Source organism: Chiloscyllium plagiosum, unplaced genomic scaffold (genome assembly GCF_037043375.1).
Source record: "Chiloscyllium plagiosum isolate Xiang-an unplaced genomic scaffold, Cpla_swu_hap1 HiC_scaffold_16, whole genome shotgun sequence".
Classification (NCBI taxonomy): Eukaryota; Metazoa; Chordata; class Chondrichthyes; order Orectolobiformes; family Hemiscylliidae; genus Chiloscyllium; species Chiloscyllium plagiosum.
Genome location: NW_028270154.1, coordinates 89,824,914 through 89,847,637, shown reverse-complemented (window position 1 = coordinate 89,847,637; position 22,724 = coordinate 89,824,914).

Here is a 22,724-nt window from a genome sequence, read left to right as displayed (position 1 = left end):
TGGAAGTAAGGCCATTCGGCCCATCTAGTCCACTCTGCCATTCAATCATGGCTGATGGGCATTTCAACTCCACTTACCCGCATTCTCCCCGTAGCCCTTAATTCCTTGTGACATCAAGAATTTATCAATCTCTGCCTTGAAGACATTTAGCGTCCCAGCCTCCACTGCACTCCGCGGCAATGAATTCCACAGGCCCACCACTCTCTGGCTGAAGAAATGTCTCCGCATTTCTGTTCTGAATTGACCCCCTCTAATTCTAAGGCTGTGCCCACGGGTCCTAGTCTCCTCACCTAACGGAATCAATTTCTTAGCGCCCACCCTTTCCAAGCCATGTATTATCTTGTAAGTTTCTATTAGATCAGAAATATACACATAGACAAAGAAGAAACCATGATATCATTCGACGTGACGGCACTGTTCACTTCGATTGACAAAACCCTAGCCAGAGAAACAATAGCCAACCTACTGGACATACAGAACAGAAAACAGGACGCTGAACCTATCAACAAAGACAGCATACTTAAACTACTGGACTTGTGCCTCACAACACACTTCACATTCAACAACCAGATATACGAACAAATCAACGGAACACCCATGGGATCACCAATCTCGGGACTCATAGCAGAGGCAGTTATGCAAAGATTGCGCTAACCAACTTCTATTAGATCTCCCCTTAATCTTCTAAACTCCAATGAGTACAATCCCAGGATCCTCAGCCGTTCCTCGTATGTTAGACCTACCATTCTAGGGATCATCCGTATGAATCTCCGCTGGACATGCTCCAGTGCCAGTATGTCCCTCCTGAGGTGTGGGGCCCAAAACTGAACACAGTACTCCAAATGGGGCCTAACCAGAGCTTTATAAAGGCTCAGTAGCCAGTAGCACATCGCTGCTTTTATATTCCAACCCTCTTGAGATAAATGACAACATTGCATTCGCTTTCTTAATCACAGATTCAACCTGCATGTTTACCTTTAGAGAATCCTCGACTAGCACTCCCAGATCCCTTTGTACTTGACTTTATGAATTTTCTCACCGTTTAGAAAGTAGTCCATGCTTGTATTCTTTTTTCCAAAGTGCAAGACCTCGCATTTGCTCACATTGAACTTCATCAGCCATTTCCTGGACCACTCTCCCAAACTGTCTAGATCCTTCTGCAGCCTCCCCACTTCCTCAGTACTACCTGCCTGTCCACCTATCTTCGTATCATCAGCAAACTTCGCTAGAATGCCCCCAGTCCCTTCATCCAGATCATTAATATATAACGTGAACAGCTGCGGCCCCAACACTGAACCCTGTGGGACACCGCTTGTCATCAGCTGCCATTCTGAAAAAGAACCTCTTATCCCAACTCTCTGCCTTCTGTCAGACAGCTAATCCTCAAACCATGCCAGTAGCTCACCTCAAACACCATGGGCCCTCACCTTGCTCAGCAGCCTTTTCAAAGGCCTTTTGGAAGTCTAGATAGACCAAATCCACTGGGTTTCCCTGGTCTAACCAACTTGTCACCTCTTCAAAGAATTCCTCCGACCCTGGCAATATCCTTGTAAATCTTTTCTGAACCCTTTCAAGTTTTGTAACATCCTTCCTATAGTAGGGAGACCAGAATTGAACATAGTATTCCAAAAGTGGCCTAACTAATGTCCTGTACAGCCACAACATGACCTCCAAACTCCTGTACCTTTCAAAAAGAAATTGGAATGATTCTTGAAAGAGAACATTGATTTGCAGGGATCTGAGGTAATTGAATGGTTCCTTTAAAAAGCTGGCATGGTCACTGTGGCCCGAAAGGCCTCCTGTCTGGTATGATCCCATGATTTGAGATTGTGCAAAGACTTCAGGTGCCTTTGCTATACAAACATGATCAGCTGTAATCCTCTCCCCTATCTCTAATTGATCCTGTCAGCACAGTTTCAGGGTCCTGCCTGAGGACAGAGATAAGGTAAAAACAATGACTGCAGATGCTGGAAACCAGATTCTGGATCAGTGGTGCTGGAAGAGCGCCAACAGTTCAGGCAGCATCCGAGGAGCAGCAAAATCGACGTTTCGGGCAAAAGCCCTCCATCAGGAATACAGGCAGAGAGCCTGAAGCGTGGAGAGATAAGTGAGAGGAGGGTGGGGGTGGGGAGAAAGTAGCAGAGTAGCTTCAGGGCAGAGGAAATGACCTGGGAGTTGCAGTGGGAGAGGGACTCCCTGAGATTCTTGTAGAGAGAGAAGGAAAACCTCTTCAAGGCAGGCATCCTTGCAAGAGGATTTGCAGTAGGGTTAAAATCAACTAGGTAAAAACAATGACTGCAAGTGGGAAATCTCACAGTTCCCATGCACATGGATTTGTATGCTGAATCAGAAAGGTCAGGGGAGACATCTTTGGGAGGATCTCCCACAGAATCTTATTTGGAGGGTGCTGTACAAACTGGAGAGGGTGGTGCATTAGAGGTGTTGGCACACCACACCATACAAACATTCCTGATGAAGGGCTTATGCCCGAAATGTTGATTCTCCTGCTCCTCGGATGCTGCCTGACCTGCTGTGCTTTTCCAGTGCTGCACTTTTTGATGCTGACTCTCCAGCATCTGCAGTCCTCACTTTCTCCACATCATGCAAATGGCCCATTGAAAGCACACTCCGAGCTATTGCTAACCAACTCATCTGTTATCTCCTCACAACCTCAGCTGTTTAAAGCTCCATCAAATGCACTGGGAAAGTATCAATGCTTTTCTCATCTCCAGGTTCTTTCAGTCTTATTTCTTAAAGGGACTGACATCACTAGAGTACGATTCCACAGGCACCAACTCTCTCCTGGATTCACAGGTGAGTGAGATCCCAGCACATGAGGGATGAGAGGTTGATTAGATTAGATTAGATTAGATTAGATTACTTACAGTGTGGAAACAGGCCCTTCGGCCCAACAAGTCCACACCGACCCGCCGAAGCGCAACCCACCCATACCCCTACATTTACCCCTTACCTAACACTACGGGCAATTTAGCATGGCCAATTCACCTGACCTGCACATCTTTGGACTGTGGGAGGAAACCGGAGCACCCGGGGGAAACCCACGCAGACACGGGGAGAACGTGCAAACTCCACAGTCAGTCGCCTGATGAACTGTGAGTGGTTATCACTGTGAAAGCTGACTGGAACCTGGCCTAATGGTCATGTGTGCAGCATCTTGTAGGGCACAGCATGATAGCAACCAGGAATAAGAACTTCAGCTGATTTATCTGCACCTTCTGTAGTTGTAGTGACCAATTGATGGTAGCTCTGTGGTTAGCACTGCTGCCTCATAGCACCAGGGACCCAAGATTGATTCAAGCAACAGTCTGTGTGGAGTTTGCACATTCTCCCCATGTCTGCGTGGGTTTTCTCTGTGTACTCTGGTTTCCTCCTGAAGTCTGAACATGTGTGGGGTTAGGTAGATTAACTAAAGTGTAGTGTGCAGGTTAGATGGATCAGTCATGGGAAATGTGGGGTTACGGGATTGGGTGGAATGCTCTTCAGTGGGTCAGTTGAGACTCAATGGGCAAAATGGTTTCTATTTGCACTGTAGGGATTCTATTTGTTGCATTTTAACCAAAGCCCCAGCTACAATCAGCTAACCCAGCACAACCTGGGAAACACACCTTTTTGCCTGTGTTTTGGGGTGAATCAGTACTACACTTGGCTTGAGCTTTAAAGGCTACTTCAATGAAAGTGTGACATTATGAAGTGAATTGTTTTGGGATACAGTCTTACAGGCGTGACCATTCCTTTGATACCTTGCTCCGAATACTCTTTAACCCCTATGACTCCCAGTAGTTGGCAGGATACCTGACCCTGATGGCTCCCCCCTCCCTCCCCACACACTGGCGAGTGACCAGTTGCAGTATTCCTAGCTGATCTTTCTAATGCACTTGCCCCTGGAGCACTGAGATCAATGATAGCAGCATCATTGCTTGCCCCAGCTCTAACAGCTGCTAACTCAGCACAAAGCCATTCGGTGTGTGATGCCTGAAGGCAGGTCCTTGCGTCAATGCCTGTGGAAACTTTGCCCTGAGTCATTTTCCTTGTCAGCTTTTGTCAATGGTGGTGGTTTGTCATTACCTTTCACCATCTGGGGCAGTGTGAGGAGAGTCCTGAGATGGCCTCAGCCTGAACAGAAATCAAATCTATACTGTTAATGTTATGTTATTGCTGTTGTTGACTCAATGAGCTGAATGGCCTGCTTCCATACTGTACAGATTCTATGATTCAATGATTGCGAACCAACTCTCTTGCCTGCTGAGCTCACAGGGTTTAAAAGCAACATTGCATCCAATCTCTTTGATTTGCCAATAGGTTGACTCCTCTGTGTGGTTGCACTAACACAGGCCAACACCCCCAGCATCGAGGCACTGACCCCGCCCTCCGATCAGCGGTGATGGGCTTGGCACGTCGTCCCCAAGACAGACACAAGGCTCCCCAAGCGGGAGCTCTACTCCCATCTCCGAAACTGCAGGCCAGCCCCGGGTGGGACAGAGGAAATGCCTCAGGGATACCCTCAAGGCCTCACTGGGGAAGTGCAGCATTCCCTCAGAAACCTGGGAATCACTGGTTCAAGACTGTCCAATGTGGAGGGGAGCATCTGGGAATGTGTTGAGTATCTCGAGACCTGCTGAAGGGAAAAAGCAGAAGCCAGAGGGAAACAGCGTAAGGAGTGCATTGTCACACCAATATCCCACCCACCCCTTCCCGTGACCACCTTCTGCCCTCAGTGTAACAGAGCCTGTGGTAGTCCCATCAGTCTGTACAGTCACTTACAGACTCCCCCTGAGAGTGGGAGAGAGTCACCCTGATCTGCGAGGGATCACCGATGGTGATAATGACGATTAATACTGTCCCCATGATATCAGACCTTTGGACATGAAAACATCTCAAGTCAATTTATGAGGGGTGGACATCTAAATGAGGTTCCTGTCATGAATCCAGATGGTCTGCCTTTGACTCACCAATTATCTGTTTCTAGCAATGCCATGGTGCTTTGGTGTCAGTGATGCTGGCCATCAGAAGGCAATTACTTATGAGCGAAGATGGTTCTGTGAGCAGGGTAGTTACTATCTACCTGACAGTAGATCACAAACATAATAAATGATATACCTTTAGAAAATATAAAATGTGCAGCCATTAGCATCTTAACTAACCAACCCTAGTCAATAACACAATAATTAAGCACAATTTTCCTTCTTCCAGGATGAGTAGAAACAAACTATTTACCCATGTTGTGCATCACAGACAAATTAGGGAGGCAATGACCTAATAGAATTATCACTAGACTATAAATCCATGTGCTGAAAAATGTATTGCTGGAAAAGTGCAGCAGGTCAGGCAGCATCCAAGGAGCAGGAGAATCGATGTTAGGGCTTATGCCCGAAAAGTCGATTCTCCTGCTCCTTTGATGCTGCCTGACCTGCTGCGCTTTTCCAGCAACACATTTTCAGCTCTGATCTCCAGCATCTGCAGCCCTCACTTTCTCCTATAAATCCATGAGACCTCAGTAATGAACCTGGGGAACCAGGTTGAAATCCTACAATGGCAGAGTGTGGAATTTGGAATTAGAGCCTAATGATGACCATGAGTTGATTGTTGGAAAAGCCCATCTGGGTCACAAATGTCCTTTAGGGAAGGAAATTGTCATCCTTACCTGGTCTGGCCTACATGTGACTCCAGGCTCACAGCCAATGTGGTTGACTCTTCACTGTCCTCTGGGCAATTAGGGATGGGCAATAAATAAATGTCCATGTCTTGTGAATGAATAAACAAAATCACCTTCTAAGCATATGCTGTACCTACAGACAAGCTCTTTATTTTGATCTTTTGCAGCCGTTTTTCCTCCCATCCTCTGTTGATCACTTGCTGTAATGTGGCTTTATGACCAATGGCAACCTCTAATGTCGCATCTCATTGGCCATTAATATGACTGACTCAACTGTGAGTGTTCACGAACCATCTGATTATCACAAGCACCAAACTGTCTTTACTTGGAGTCATAGAGTTATAGAGATGTACAGCACGGAAACAGACCCTTCAGTCCAACTCATCCATGCTGACCAGATATCCTAAGCTAATCTAGTTCCTTTTGCCAGAACTTGGCCCATATCCCTCCAAACCCTTCCTATTCATATACCCATCCAAATGCCTCTTAAATGTTGCAATTGTACCAGCCTCCACCACTTCCTCTGGCAGCTCATTCCATACACGTACCACCCTCTGCATGAAAAAGTTGCCCCTTAGGTCCCTTTTAAATATTTCCCCTCTCACCCTAAACCTATGCCCTCTAGTTTTGGACTCCCCCATACTGGGGAAAAGACTTTTACTACTCAATCTATTCATGCCCCTCATGATTTTATAAACCTCTATAAGGTCACCCCTCAGCCTCTGACACATCAGGGAAAACAGCTCCAGCCTATTCAGCATCTCCCTATTGCTCAAATCCTCCAACCCTGGCAACATCCTTGTAAATCTTTTCTGAATCCTTTCAAGTTTAACAATGTACACATGCATATAGAGTCATCGAGATGTACAGCATGGAAACAGACCCTTCGGTCCAACCGTCCATGCCAACCAGATATCCCAACCCAATCTAGTCCCACCTGCCAGCGCCCAGACCATATCACTCCAAACCCTTCCTATTCATATACCCATCCAAATGCCTCTTAAATGTTGCAATTGTACTGTCCTCCACCACTTCCTCTGGCAGCTCATTCCATACACGTACCACCCTCTGCGTGAAAAAGTTGCCCCTTAGATGTCTTTTATATCTTCCCCCTCTCACCCTAAACCTATGGCCTCTAGTTCTGGATATCTTTTTAAAGTTGGAATCACTGTTGAATAGTAGGAACCCAAACTGGTTATCTCATACTTGCTAATTCAGGATATGCTCATGCCAATAATACCATTGCAGTGACTGAGATTAGCACAGTACAATCCCACTGCAAACTGAGATAAACATCGACTGTGCCTGGAGGACTATCAACTTGGTGAAAGGTGCTCTTTGGTCTTCCAGAACAAGGAATACCTCAAGGAGTGTTGTAGACTGGCACATTCCAAGCTTCAGGTACTGTGTACTGTGGGGAAATACCACTGTCCTGAGGTTTTCCTGCTGAAGTTAAATGGGTGTCCATTCAGTTATTGGACTCTCCTAGTTCCTTAATGGGTGTAAATACAGTCTTGTATATGTAAGAAGCAGTAAGGACTGCAGATGCTGGAAGTCAGACTCAATAGACGTGAAGCTGGAAGAGTGCAGCAGGTCAAACAGCTTCCGAGGTGCAGGAAAGTCAACATTTCAGGCCGAATGCTCGATTAGATTAGATTCCCTACAGTGGGGAAACAGTCCCTTCGGCCCAACAAGTCCACACCGACCCTCTGAAGAGTAACCCACCCAGACCCATTCCACTACTAATGCACCTATCACTATGGGCAATTTAGCATGGCCAATTCACCTGACCTGCACACCTTTGGATTGAGAGATGAAACCAGAGCACCCGGAGGAAACCCACACAGACACGGGAAGAATGTGCAAACTCCACACAGACAGTTGCCCGAGGCTGGAATCGAACCCAGGTCCCTGGCGCTGTGAGGCAGCAGTGCTAACCACTGAGCCACCGTGCCGCCCCAATGATGATGTCTGACCTGCTGTGCTCTTCCAGCTTCACATCTTTTGACCCTTGTATATGTAAGAGATGTATTTGGTTTCTTAGGATAGAGTCGAATTCTAATGTTTGTTTGTTTCTGTGATATACTACTGCACAGAACCGAACTGCAATTGTGAGTATGTATGTAAACAAACATATTTTTTAATGAATAAGGAATATTTTTGAAATATTTTTTAAAAAACCCACTACTTTCCGGATCCTCCTTTATCCTTTCAATGACTTGACCATGAAAACAACAGACACTTTCCAACTGGATTAAGGATGTGCAGGAGGAGAGGGAATCCTAGTTACCTTTTCCCAATGTTACAGCCTGTGATCACTGGGAATCAAAGCTTGGAACACCCTGCTTTGATCACCAAGGTTCCCGATGAGGGGGTGTTTTGAGTTACTTAGCCCATTCAGTCACTTGATCCTTTCTGCTGGAGGGCGACAGGCTTGTCCAGGCCTGTCGACAGGCTCAGACAAGGGAAATCTTCTGTGGCTGGACTCTGCTGGTTTAACACATTAGCATTTGAATTGTCAGAATGGACTGCAGAATTATCAACCACTTTTATGTTGCTGTCACTGTAATTAGATTCTGAAATTCCGGCATGTGTGAAGTGATTCACAACATTTCGCTGTAAATTCCACTGTACAGACCCACCAACCTCCCACCCATCACCCCCACTAAATGCACTGGCTCTTTGCAAAGTAGTGTGAGTGCTGACTAATTTCTGGTACTTACCCAAGCCTTAGTTCTTGTTACGTTGCCAAGGGCGACAGGTTATGCTATTGTGCCCAAATCTGTTCTAACCCAACGTTTCAGCCAGATGGATTTCTAGCAGAAGTTACTGGATAATGAACTTTTTTTATGGACACATAGTCAGCTTTTTCCAAAAATATACTTTATTTATAAAATATATAAAAATACTATACGCAACCGTTCAAAGTTCATTATATAAACTGCAAAACTAATCTATCTTCCAAGCCATATGTTACTATCTACATTTATAGTTTATTAATGTTTTCAACATTTATTACATTACTGCATAAATGGAACTGTAGTCATTCAAAAATGTGGCTCACCACCACCTAAATGCAATTAGAAATTTAACAACAAATGCTGGCCCACTTCCTGTGAAAGAATGGAAAGAAAACTTGTCAAACGTACAGCCTGAGGGTTTTCCCCGTTTCCACTTGGCGTGTAATGGATGAATAGCCTTAGATGGTGACTCACAGACTTTGACAGCACAGAGGAAGGCCGTTCAACCCATTGTATTTGCTGCGATCAGAAAAGATGTGACAACACTAATACCATGCTCCACAGAACCCCTACAGTGCAAATAGAGGCCATTCAGCCCATCAAAACTGCACCACCCCTCCAAAGAGCATCCCACCCTATACCATTGCATATCCCATGGCCAATCCACTAACCTGCACATCTTCAGAGTGTGGGAAGAAATCAAAGCAAACTTAGGGAGAATGTACAAATTCCACACAGTCACCCAAGGGTGGAATTGAATCCAGGTCCCTGGCACTGTGAGATAGTAGTGCTAACCACTGAGCCATGGCTTCATAGCTAATAAAACCAAGTATCTCACATGCCTTGTGAACTACTACATGTACCTGCCCTGCTACCTTCAGTGATTTGTGGATAAACGCACCAAGATCCCTCTGATTTTCAGTACTTTCTAGGGCATTACCATTCAGACTGTAATTCTTTGCTTTGACAAACCTCCCACAGTGCATTATCTTATGCTTTTCCAGGTTGAATTCTATTTGTCACTGTTCTGCCAAGCTGACTAGTCTGTTGATGTCCTCCTGAAGTCTATCGCTATCTTCCTCTCTGTTTGATCCATGGCAATTTTTGTGTCATCCATTAACTTCTTGATCATACCTCCTACATTTCAATCCAAATCAGCAATGTACACCACAAGCAGTCAGGGACCCAGCACGGAGCCCTGCGAAACCCCACTGGAAACAGACATCCAGAGTTATCCCTGTGCCATCACTCTCTACATCCTGTCTCTCAGCCAATTTTGGATCCAATGTTCCACTCTACCTTACATCCTATTGGCTCTTTATTTTCTTTACCAGTCTACCCTGAGGGATCTTACCAAATTCCTTATGAAGTCCATGTGGGACATATCTAATGCATTACCTTCATCAATGCCCTGGTTACCATCTCAAATGGTACAGTCAAATGGGTTATGCACAATCTTCCTCTTACAAACTCATGCTGACTATCCCAATTTCATCCCTGTTTCTCCAACCACAACAATATTCATCCATCAGAATTTTTTTTAATAACTTGCCCACCACTGAGGGTTGGACTGACTAGTCCAAAATTATTTGACAAGTTGCCACACACGAGGCTATTTAATATGATAGATCTATCAACAGGATTGGCTAATTAATAGAAGATAGAGTTGGAAGAAGGGGGAGCTTTTTGAGGATGGCAGCCTTAATTAATACAATGTATATTAACTACTTAAAGGAGGGAAGTGAATGCGCAATTGCCAAGATTGTGGGTAACACAAAAATTCATGGAAAGACATGAGAGACTGCAGAGGGTTATAGACAAATTATGTGAATGGGGAGAAACTTGGCAGATGGAATATAATGTGGCAAAATGTGAAGTTGTGCAGTTTGGTAGGAAGAATAGAAGTGGTGAATATTATTTAAATAGAGAAAGACTGTAGAAATCTGCAACACAGAGAGATTTGGGAGTCTTAATGCATGATTCACAAAACGCTAGCATACAAGACAATCAGGGAAGCAAATGGAACGTTGGCCTTTATTTCAAAGGGAATCCTGAGAAAGTACACTAAATGGATCCTATTTATGGAGAGTTTTTTTTGTGACGAGAGGTTGAGTATGTTGGGCCTGTACTCTTTGGAGTTTAGAAGAATCAAAGGTAATGCTATTGAAACACGTAAGATTCTTAGGGGCATGGCAGGATTGAAACTGTGAGGTTGTCTCTCCTTGTGGGGAGTGAAGGGTCAGAGGGCATAATCTCACAGTAAAGGGTCACCCATTGAAGACACAGATGAAAAGGAATTTCTTCTCTCACAGACCAGTGACTCTGTGGAAATTGTTTTACCACAGAGGGTCTTGGACTTTGGGTCATTAAGTATATTGAAGGCTGAAATAGACAGATTTCTAATTAATAATGGAATCAAGGGTTATGTAGAAAAGACAGTAGAGAGGAGTGGAGAATCATTAGACCACTGTGACCTTTCTGAACAGTGGAGCTGAATGGCCTACAACTGTTCGTACGTTTGATGGTGGCCTTACCTCTTAGTGTCTTTGTGATGGCTGACTTCAAATTGTAGTTGTTCGTCAGCACTGGACCTTGAAATGTGCTAGTTACTAATGCTCAATGAAAGTCAGCTCTTTGCACTGGAAGATTAGCAGGTGATGGACAGTTCCAGCAACATCTTTAATGGAGTTGATGGACCCCAGCAGCAGCTGATGTCTGCCTTGGTGTGAACTGCTTGCAGACCATGGATTCCTGTATCACAGAACTGCCCGGATGAACCTCAACAGACTCTATATACAACATTTAAAAGATACTTGGACAGGAATGAATAGGAAAGGTTTCGAGGGATAAGGGCGAAATGCAGGCAGGTTGATGGCCCATGGCACACTGTCACCTTTGACCTTGGCAAGCTAATTCAATGTTGAAATGTGTAACATAATCGACTCAATGCTATGCATGTTCATGAAGATCATCTTAAGATGTATTTTAAAGCTATTTGTTGCTTAGCAGACCCGATATCTTTCATAGTCTCGCCCTTCGGTTATATTTATCATAATGTTCACAGATTGTGTTGCTACTGCCAGTCTGAAGAAGTTATCTTTGTTGCACTTGGTGGATTGAGGTTAAGGGTGGGTGTGGGATAGGAGGTGGTGACTTATCAATATTTAGCTCCCGTCACACAGGGCAATGGCAGCTCGCCTTATCATCAGCTAAACCTACACACATTTACAGAAGGCTAGGAAGTGCATAGACGAAGTTACGCCTCAGCAAAGCTAAAATTGGGAGAGAGTGGCCATGTGGTATTATTGCTTGCCTATTAAGTTAAAGATGCAGATAATGTTCTGAGAATCTGGGTTCAAATCCCACCACAACAGATGGTGGAATTTGAGTTCACTAAAAATCTAGAATTAAGAGTCGACTGATGACCATGAATCCATTGTTGAATTTTTTTTTTGGTGGGGAAACCCCAGCTGGTTCACGAATGCCCTTTAGGCAAGGAAACTGGTATCCTTTCCTCGTCTGGCCTCCACGTGACTTAAGACCCACAGCATCAGGATTGACTCTTAAACTGCCTTCCAGGCAATAAATGCTGATCTAGCCCATCTACGCCCTCATCCTGTGAATTAATTTTTAAAAATGCTTTATTTACACCTGAATAGACTTGTCCAGACTCTGTGGCTGGAACTCAGTCATTGGCTGGACTCCATTTGGTTAATTTATTAAGAATGGGAAGTGGGCGAGGCTGCTGATTTATTTATTAACTTTTTTTGCAAAGTAACTGTCTTTTTTGCCCGAAGTTCTGCCATCCCAAACAATCACCTCCTTATTATGATTCATGGGTGACAGTCAACTTGGTCCAATTAAACATGGAGAGCGAAATGCTCACACAATTCAGCCACAATGGGGAGGGATTGTATTTCTATTTAATAATCATACTCACTCAGTAAGGGGTCCACTGGATAATATGTTTAGAAATCGTTCTAATTTTCACTTCCCCCGCCAATGGTAACATAGTATCATTATTAAATGGTCCGGTCCAAATAAAGAATCTTATCCCTTCATTGGGGACTCACACTTCTTACTGTAAGTATCACTAAACTTTATTTTTGTTTTGAGTTGTGTTCCTTTCTCTTCCAAAAATATTACACCGCTGGAATCTGGCAATGAAAAATGAATCTATCCTCAGTCATTCCTGATTAAGGGCTAATGCCCAAAATGTCGATTCTCCTGCTCCTCAGATGCTGCCTAAGCTGCTGTATTTTTCTAGCACCACACTCCTGACTCTGATTTTCAGCATCTGCAGCCCGCACTTTTCCCAATCCTTTCACATGTCCACTTTAAGGAGCTGTGCAGGAGGTCCTTGCGGTGCAGGGTTAGGTTCATGACCTCTGGGTCTAAAGCTCTTGTTTCAAATCCCCCAGCAGGATTGGCGGACCACAGAAGGGGTATTCAAGATGCAGTTCAACATGCTGAGGATCAACCAGAAATCATTTTGCTACCTCTTCATTATTACCCAAAGGGGAGAACGAAACATATGGATTAAGATACCCTTAAAAAAAAGTAGAAGCCTCTTACTGAAGCTGTTCTCAACCTATTTCAGTGAATTAGTGCCACATGAACACAATACAGGCATCATCTACCCTGGAACATGTGGAGGAAGAGTTTATAGAAAAGTAGAAACGTAGAAGATAGGAGCAGGAGGAGTCCATTTGGCCCTTCTAACCTGCTCTGCCATTCATCACCATCATGGCTGATCATCCAACCCAATAGCCTAATCCTGCTTTGTCCCCATAACCTTTGATCCCATCTGCCCCAAGTGCTATATCTAGCTGCCCCTTGAATACATTCAATGTTTTGGCATCAACTACTTCCTGTGATAATGAATTCCACAGGCTCACCACTCTTTGGGTGATGAAATGTCCCCTCGTCTCCATCCTAAATGGTCCACCCCGAATTATCAAACTGTGACCCCCTGGTTCTGGACACACCCACCATCAGGAACATCCTCCCTGCACCTGCCCTGTCTAGTCCTGTTAGAATTTTATACATCTCTATGAGAGCACACCTCATTTGTCTGAACTCCAGTGAAAACAATCCTGACCGAGTCAATCTCTCCTCATATGTCCGTTTATGTTAGAATTATCAGGGTGAAGTAGGCCAAATCTGAACTAAAGATTGTCGAATTTTCAATATAAGTCACATGGATTGTAAATTGATTAACAGAATAGAATAGTAATTTATTGTCACTTGCATTTTTCAGAAATACAGTGAAAAGTGTTTAAGCCACCATACTCTGGCAACTATATTAATAACTATATATAAAAAAATTAAGACAAAGTTCATCTTTGTTCCATTACACTGTAATTTGCATGTTTTGCACTTTTTATGCACTTTATTCCACCCTTTGTATGATTGTGCGTTTGTGCTGTCCATGTAGCACCCTTCGTCCTGGAGGATCCCTGTCTGGTTTTTACTGTAACAGTTGATTATGGTAGAAATGACAAATAAAAGCGACTCTACTCTACACTCTGCTCTACTCATGGCTCCCAGGTTCCCAAGGTCAAGGAACAGACAGGGCCCACATCCTCAATTGTTGCAGAAAGCCAACATTGAAGCCACCAAATCTTGGGCTGTTGAAATCCCAGGCTGTTGGAATTCTGGTCCGCTGGAATTCTGAGCTGTTGGAATTCCGGGCTGTCGGAATTCTGTGCTGTTGGAATTCCAGGCGGTTGGAATTCTGTGCTGTTGGAATTCCAGGCTGTTGGAATTCTGGTCCGCCAGAATTCTGGGCTGTTTGAATTCCAGGCGGTTGGAATTCTGTGCTGTTGGAATTCCAGGCTGTTGGAATTCTGTGCTGTTGGAATTCCAGGCTGTTGGAATTCTGGTCCGCCAGAATTCTGGGCTGTTTGAATTCCAGGCGGTTGGAATTCTGTGCTGTTGGAATTCCAGGCGGTTGGAATTCTGTGCTGTTGGAATTCCAGGCTGTTGGAATTCCGGGCTGTTGGAATTCTGTGCTGTTGGAATTCCAGGCTGTTGGAATTCCGGGCTGTTGGAATCCCAGGCTGTTGGAATCCCGTTCAGTTGTAATTCCAGGCTGTTGGAATTCCGGGTTGTTGGAATTCTGGGTGGTTGGAATCCTGTGCTGTTGGAATTCCGAGCTGTTGGAATTCCAAGTTGTTGGAGTTCCAGACCGTTGGTATCGTGGGCGGTTGGAATCCCGGGCTGTTGGAATTCTGGGCGGTTAGAATCACAGTTTGTTGGAATCCCGGGCTGTTGGAATTTCAGGATGTTGGAATTCTGGATAGTTAGAATTCCAGGCTGTTGGAATTCCAGGCTGGACACACCCTGCTGCTGAAGACACTGAAGCAGACCATCACTCCGCAGGACCCACCCCAGCAGGCAGCCACAATGGCCATGAGGAACAGACTACACCACCTTCACCACTGCAGCAGCTCCCGAAACATCCATCCTCCACCGAACGGTGAAGAGAAGGTCAGATGAAGTTTGATGTTAAATAGAAATAAATGAGAAAAAAAAGGATGCAGCAGGGCTGGTGATCAGAAGCAGACAAGCCATTCCCACCTACCCTGCTATTACTGTGACCCACGACAGAGACAGACCATTCTCAGGATGCTAGTGGGAGTCTGGAATAATCAGCTCACAAACTACATCAACTTCAAGATGGCGGCGGAGTAGGACTCTTCAGCTGCAGTCTGTTCACTCTGTCCGTTCTTTCTCCCTTTTGTTTCTCTTCTCTTTCTCACTTTGTGTTTCTTTTCTCCTTTCTTCTCCTAGTCTCAGCACGGACGCGGCAAGGCGTCCTCTCAGCCCAGTGCGGGAATCTGTTAGTGGCCCATGGCTGTCTCTAGGCCCAGCATCTGAGAAGGCTGGCGGTGAGAGTGGGGCCCAGCGAGTGCTTGGCAATCAGAGACTGTGAGTGGGTCCTGCCCGGGAATGTTCAGGAAGTAGCTGGAGGAGATCAGAGGCGGCGGCAGCATTATAAGAAAGAGAGCAATCTCTAATATATTTCACATACAGGTTCCCTGAAGGCAAAGCTGAGGAGAAACACTGCCTTAATTAGTTAGATCCTTTGAGATATCCAAGGTATAAATCTTGATTTTAACCATTTGTTCAATTTTGGAGCTACCATTACTCAAGGACAAAGATGACTTATGAAATTTGCTAGGGACTACCAGTGTGAATAAAATCAGATGTGTTCTGCATGTAGAAGGCCAGAGAGTTTGAAATCTGTGTTGAAAACGTGCAACCCATTCCCACTACTGTCTATGGCAGAGTCATAGAGATGTGCAGCACGGAAACAGACCCTTCGGTATAACTCGTTCATGCCGACCAGATATCCTAAATTCATCTAGTTCCATTTGCCAGCATTTGGCACATATCCCTCTAAACCCTTCCTATTCATATACCTATCCAGATGCCTTTTAAAAATTGTAATTGTACCAGCCTCCACCACTTCCTCTGGCAGCTCATTCCACGTATGCACCACACTCTGTGTGAAAACGTTGCCCTTAGGTCCCTTTTATATCTTTCCTCTCTCACCCTAAACCTATGCCCTCTAGTTCTGGACTCCCCCACCCCAGGGAAAAGACTTTTAATACTCACTCCACAATCACCTGATGAAGGAGCGGCGCTCTGAAAGCTAGTGTGCTTCTAATTAAACCTGTTGGACTATAACCTGGTGTTGTGTGATTTTTAACTTTGTACACCCCAGTCCAACACCGGCATCTCCAAATCATCACCCTATTCATGCCCCTCATGATTTTATAAACCTCTATAAGGTCATCACTCAGCCTCTGATGCTCCACAGAAAATAGCCTCAGCCTATTCAGCCTCTTCCTATAGCTCAAATCCTCCAACCCTGGCAACATCCTTGTAAACCTGACTGATTACAGTCTCTACTTCCAAGAGCTATTCACATAAAATGATCATGTTGCTGACAGGAGGGTTTGTGTTACAAAGAGAAGCTGAATTGGCTGAAACTCTTTTCACTGGAGTATAAGAGGTTGAGGGGTGACCTTAAAGAGGTTTATAAAATCATGAGGGGCATAGATAAGGCTAATAACAACAGTTTTGAACTCTACGGTGGGAGAGTTCAAAACTAGACACATATTTTTAAGGTGAGAGGAGAAGAATTTTAAAGGGATCTGAGGGGTAACCTTTTCACTCTGAGAGTGGTCCGTGTGTGGAATGAGCTGCCAGAGGAAGTGGGGGTAAATGCAGGTACAGTTACAACATTTTCAAGACATACGGATAGGAACATGAATACAAAAGGTTTAGTGGGATATGGGCGAAATGCAGGCAAGTGGGATTAGTTTAGTTTGGGGAAACTTGGTCACCATGGACTAGTTGGATCGAGGGGTCTGTTTCTGCCCTATATGGCTCTCTGTTGGCCTGGACAGAGTAAATGCAGCAAGGTTATTCCTGATGACCAGGGATAGCTAGGGGAGGCCACTTAGAACTGAGATGCAGGGAAATATTTTCATCCAGAGAGTGGGTGAGACTGTGCAATTCTCTGTCACAGGAAGCGATTAAGGCTAAAACATTGAATGTTTTCAAGAAGGAATTAGATATAGCTCCTAGAGCTAAAGGGATCACGGGATATGGGGAGAAACTGAGAGCAGGGGACTGAGATGGGTGTCCAGCCATGATCATATTAAATAACAGAGCAAGCACAAAGGGCTGAATGGCCTGCTCTTATTTTCTATGTTGCTGCAGTTGTTGTCAGATTGTCACTAGGTCTCAAAATGTTCCCTGACCCTCGCTGCTCCACATTTCTTTCTGTGTGAGCTGGGCATCTCCATAAAAGGAGGAGAGTGCAGTCTCTCCAAGAGTTCAATCACAGTGCTACAATGTTAGGCAAGAGCTTGGAAATACCTTCCCCCCCCCCCCCCCCCCGCCCCCAAGTTATGGCCTGAGCTGCTGAATGATAAATTTAAGAATCGAGTGTGAATGTAAATGAATGAGGTGACTATTGTGTGAATGGATGAGGTGGATGTGGTGGAATGGGAAGTGGGTGAGGTGGAGGCCGTAGTAATTGAGTTGGGGAGTCGGGTCAGATGGGCCATTGGGAAAGGAGCAGTTCAGAGATGCATGTGGTTGGGTGGGATGTTCAGGGCATAGTTGCATATTGGGGCATCAGTCTAAGGGACAGGCAGAGATAGTCAATCAGAATGATGGGAGATAATTAAAAACAGCGTGTACTGGGGAAACTCAGTAGGTCTGGCGGTGTTTGTGGACTCAAAATGCTGCCAGACCTGTTGACTCTCTCCAGCACTTTCTGTTTTTATTTCTGATTTCCAGCATCCTCAGTAGTTGGTTTTTATAAGTGATTCAGGGGGTCAGTTCTGGAATTAAACTAGGCTTTAACCATCTAACATGTCCTGGATAACTATGTAAGGTAAAGTTGCTTCAGTCCCAGAGGACCATAGGACTGCTCTCTCATTATAGAGAGATAACTGATGGTGAGTTTAATCTGAGGGTCACCACACCTCAGGTTAGGGTGAAGGTTGAAAAGGTGGGACCTTATGGTAACCTTAGCTGATGCAGGAATTGAACCCACATTGTTGGTATCTCTCTGAATTGAATTGAATTTAATTTATTGTCACGTGTACCAAGGCACAGTGAAAAGCTTTGTTTTGCAAGCAATACAGGCAGATCACAGAGTTAAATAGCATAGATAGCAAATACTAGGTAAACAGTGGCAAAAACAAAAACACAGGTGCAGGCGAATGTTCAGAGTTTGAGTTCATTTAGCATGTTAACAACAGTAGAGTAGAAACTGTTACGAAACCGGCTGGTGCTTGTGTTCAGACTGCTGTACCTTCTCCCCGATGGTAGAGGTTGTAGAAAAACATTGCCAGGGTGGGATGGATCTTTAAGAATGCTGGCGGCCTTTCTTTGACAGCAGGCCTGGTAGATGGATTCTATAGATCTCTCTGCATCGCAAATCAGCTAACTGAGCTACACCGACATCCTGTAGGTAACTATGCACCAGAAAACTAAGTATCCATCTCTCATTCAGTGGTAAGACTATTGTGGAAGCAGGGCAATTGCCTGTCTGATGGAATAATAGAGGAGGAGAAAATGAGGGCTGCAGATGCTGGAGATCAGAGTCAAGAGTGCAGTGCTGGAAAAGTACAGTAGGTCAGGCAGCATCCAAGGAGCAGGAGAATCTTGGATGCTGCCTGACCTGCTGTGCTTTTCCAGCACTACACTCTTGACTCTGATGGAATAATAGAGTCACCAAGCACAGAAACAGACCCTTCAGCCCAAATCATCCGTATTGACCAGACATCCCAAACTGACCTAGTCCCATTTTGCCAGCATATTGTCCATATCCCTCTATACCCTTCCTATTCATATACCCATCTAGACACCTTTTCAATGTTGTAATTGTACCAGCCTTCTCTGGCACATCCTCTGGCAGCTTGTACTGTTCAAACTGTACATGGAAGTCCACTCACCAGGAATCCCACACTGTCCTGACCCACATCTTTGGATTGTACACTGATGTCTGGTGAAGATAAAAAGACATGGGCCATTACCTGCCAGAAACGAAGGTAAGGACTGATTCCTCAATAACGCTGTCAGCAGTGCCCCCTTCCGATTGACCAAGTCATTGCTGTTGAGTTTCACTAACCATGGCTCAACTTCGTAAGGGCATAACCTATTATGATCCTGATATAACCCACGAGGTTACAGATTACCCATTTAGTGAGTAAATCTCTTTGTGTATAATCTATCCATTTACCACAATTCTAATGTTTCTTCTCGAATCCTAACAAATAATTATTCATTTTGTGCAAACCTTTGATACATACAGTGGAGGCCTCATCCTAATCATAATACAAAATTCAATTAGAGCCTATGTGACCAATAACATTAGTGTGGAACCAACCTCGAAACTAAAACACATTTATAAATGACATCATTTAGTATTGTCGTGTTAATTTTCTCGCTCCTTCCTTTTATTGAAAACCCTCTGACTCATCAGAATAATAAGATTCAATGGGTGTCACTGATCAACAAATGTAACTAGCACCTTTAGTGTAATTAGACATCCCAATAGACACTCCCGGAGACTGAAAATGTATCTATTTCAGCCTTAAATATCTTCATTGATGGCACATCACATTTCTCTGGTGTAGAGAATTCCAAACATTCAAAACTTTTGATTGAAGAAATTTCTCCTAATCTCATTCCTGAAAGATCAGCCCCTAATCCTGACGCTGTGCTTCAGTTTTCTAAATGCCCCAGACAGGGGAAGCAACATCTGTGACTATACTCTGGCAAGCTGCTTCACACTGTTGAATGTTTCACCGAGATCATCTCTCACTTTTCCAAACTCTGGAGAAATGAAGATCTAAATTTTTCACCGTCTTATTATAGGATAACCATTGCATAGGGACCAAAGAAAGTATATCTTTTTGCAACTATAGAAACCAAAATTGCACACAATATTCTAGGTGTGGTCTCACCAAAGCCCTATATAATTTATTCTTGTACTCCAATCCCTTTGTAATAAATATCAACATGCCGTTTGCTTTCCTAATTGTTTGCTGTACCTGCTTGCTAACTTTTTGTGTTTCTTGGACAAGAACACCCAATTCTTTCAGCACATCAACATTTACAAGCTTGACACCTTTCAGAAAATAATCTGCTTTTCTATTTTTACATCCAAAGTGAATGACCTCACACTTCCCCATAATATCCTGCACCTGCTAGATTGTTATCCATCAATATCTTGTTGCAGCCTGTTTGTGTTGTTCTTTGTATTTTCATCTCAGTCCTTAATACAGATTGTAAATAGCTGAAGCCCCGACACTGATCTTTGTGACCACACCAGGACTCTCAGCTGTGTCTATTCCTACTCTCTGCTTCCTGTCTGTTAGCCAGCCCTCTATTCATGCTAATATATCACCATCAACTCCATGAACCCTTATCTTGTTTATTAGCCTTTTTGTGTGCCTTTTGAAAATCCGAATATATGACATTTGTTGATTCACCTTTATCTTTCTAATTACATCCTGGAAAAATTCAGATAAATTTATCAGTGTTTTTCTTTCATTTGATTTATTGTAGTTATGTGTATCTAAGTACAGTGAAAAGCTTTGTTTTGCGAGCAGTACAGGCAGATCATGGGGTGCTTAGACAGAGTGAGACATACAGGTTACACCGGACAGAAGGTGCACAAAGCAAGATCAACATTATTTGAAGGTTACATAGTACATTCATCAGTGTAAAAACAGCAGGGAAGAATCTGTTCCTGAACCTATTGGTGCGTGTGTTCAAGTTTCTGTATCTTCAGTCTGATGGAAGAGGTTGTAGCAGAGCATTACTGGAGTGTGAGAGGTCTTTGATGATGTTGGCAACCTTTCAACGTCATCGAGAAATGTAAATGGGCTCCACGGATGCATGGTTGTCTTCCCTGATGGTCTGGGCTGTGCACACCACCTTCTGTAGTTTCTTACATTCCTGTGCAGGGCAGGTGCTGTACCAGGCCATTATGCGCCCAGACAGCATGCTTTCAATGGTGCATCTGTAGAAGTTGGTGAGGGTCCTAATGGACTTGCCGAATTTCCTGAGCTGCCTGAGGGAGAAGAAGGGTCATTGTGCTTCTTGACTGTCGCATCTACATGAGACGATCATGACAGGTTGTCGATTATAGTCACTGTCAGGAACTTGACATTCTCATAAAATCATATTGAACTGTTCCAATCATATTATGGTTTTCCATGTGTATTATCAAGTCTCCCTTAATAATAGATTCCCAGAAATTTACAGATGACTGCTTTCAGACTAACTGTTTTCTCTCTCCCTTCTTTCCTGAATATCAGTGTTGCAATAGCTAAGGACTATTCCAGAATCTAGGGAATTTAGGAAACTCATTGTCAGTGTAGCTACCTCTTTTAGAACACATGACATTCATCAAGTCATAGAGTCACAGAGATAGTCTATCGTCCTTGGGCATTATTAGGCTTTAGTCCCTTTAGTTTTTTTTCGCTCTGTATGGATATTTCTTGCTCAGTTTTTGTGTTTGAGCAGAATTTATTTTTGTTCAACATTTTGCATTGTTTCTTCAAAAGGTTTTACATTGTTTATTTGGCATCATACCTTTAAGTCAATCTTGCCAACTGAGCATAACCAGCTTTCCTCTCAGACAGCTTAGAGAGTCACTTTTGCATCCAATCTCGAACATCCACGGAGAGGGAACATGCAGAGTCCACTGGCACAGTACAAGCCTTTCATCACGTGATGCCCACCATTAAACCCAGAGATGGCATTTTAACTTTGATATGTTTTGTAGTTGTTTTGTAACTTTTCATTAACATTCTAATCTTTTGTTATGTTGTCTCATCATAAAAACAGTAATTTAAAAGAGTAATACTGCCCTTTGAGGTGCTTCCTTGATGACCAAGATACTAAGTGCACAGTCCATTGTTTAGTCAGACAGTCCCAGTTGGATAGCAGTCTGTACAGAGTTGGTTCACCTCAGCTATAATGAGTAAGAGGATCATAACACTTAGTATCCCTGGGATAGCGAAAGGAGTATCAGCCACTTTGGTTATTTTTCAATGACTGATTTGTGATGGTGAATAAATGTTAGGACAAGGCTCAAGTTATATCCAATGGAGTTTATAAAAAAAAGGCAATGAATTTGAAACATATAATATCCCAAGGGGTCTTAACAGGGTAGATGTAAAGAGGGTATTTCCTTTTATGGAAGAATCTAAGTGTCACTGTTAGGATTTAGACAACTTATTTTTTTCTCAAAGGGGTCATAGTTCTTTGAAACTGTTTTCCTGAAAAGATGGAAGCAGAGTTACACAGCACAGAAACAGGCCTTTGGTTCAATCAGTCCATGCTGACTATAATCCCATACTAAACTAGTCCCATTTGCCTGCATTTGGCTCATATCCTTCTAAACCTTTTCTATTCATGAACTTATCCAAATGTCTTTTAAATGTTGTAACTGTACCTACACCCGCCATTTCCTCTGGAAGTTTATTCTGTATCCTCCATCCCCCATCACAAAGGACTCAAAGCCCTTCGCTTCTTTCTTTCCCGCCGTACCGACCAGTACCCTTCCACTGACACCCTCCTTCGACTGACTGAACTGGTCCTCACCCTGAACAACTTCTCTTTCCAATCCTCCCACTTCCTCCAAACGAAAAGAGTAGCCATGGGCACCCGCATGGGCCCCAGCTATGCCTGCCTCTTCGTAGGATATGTGGAACAATCCATCTTCCGCAACTACACTGGCCCCACCCCCCACCTTTTCCTCCGCT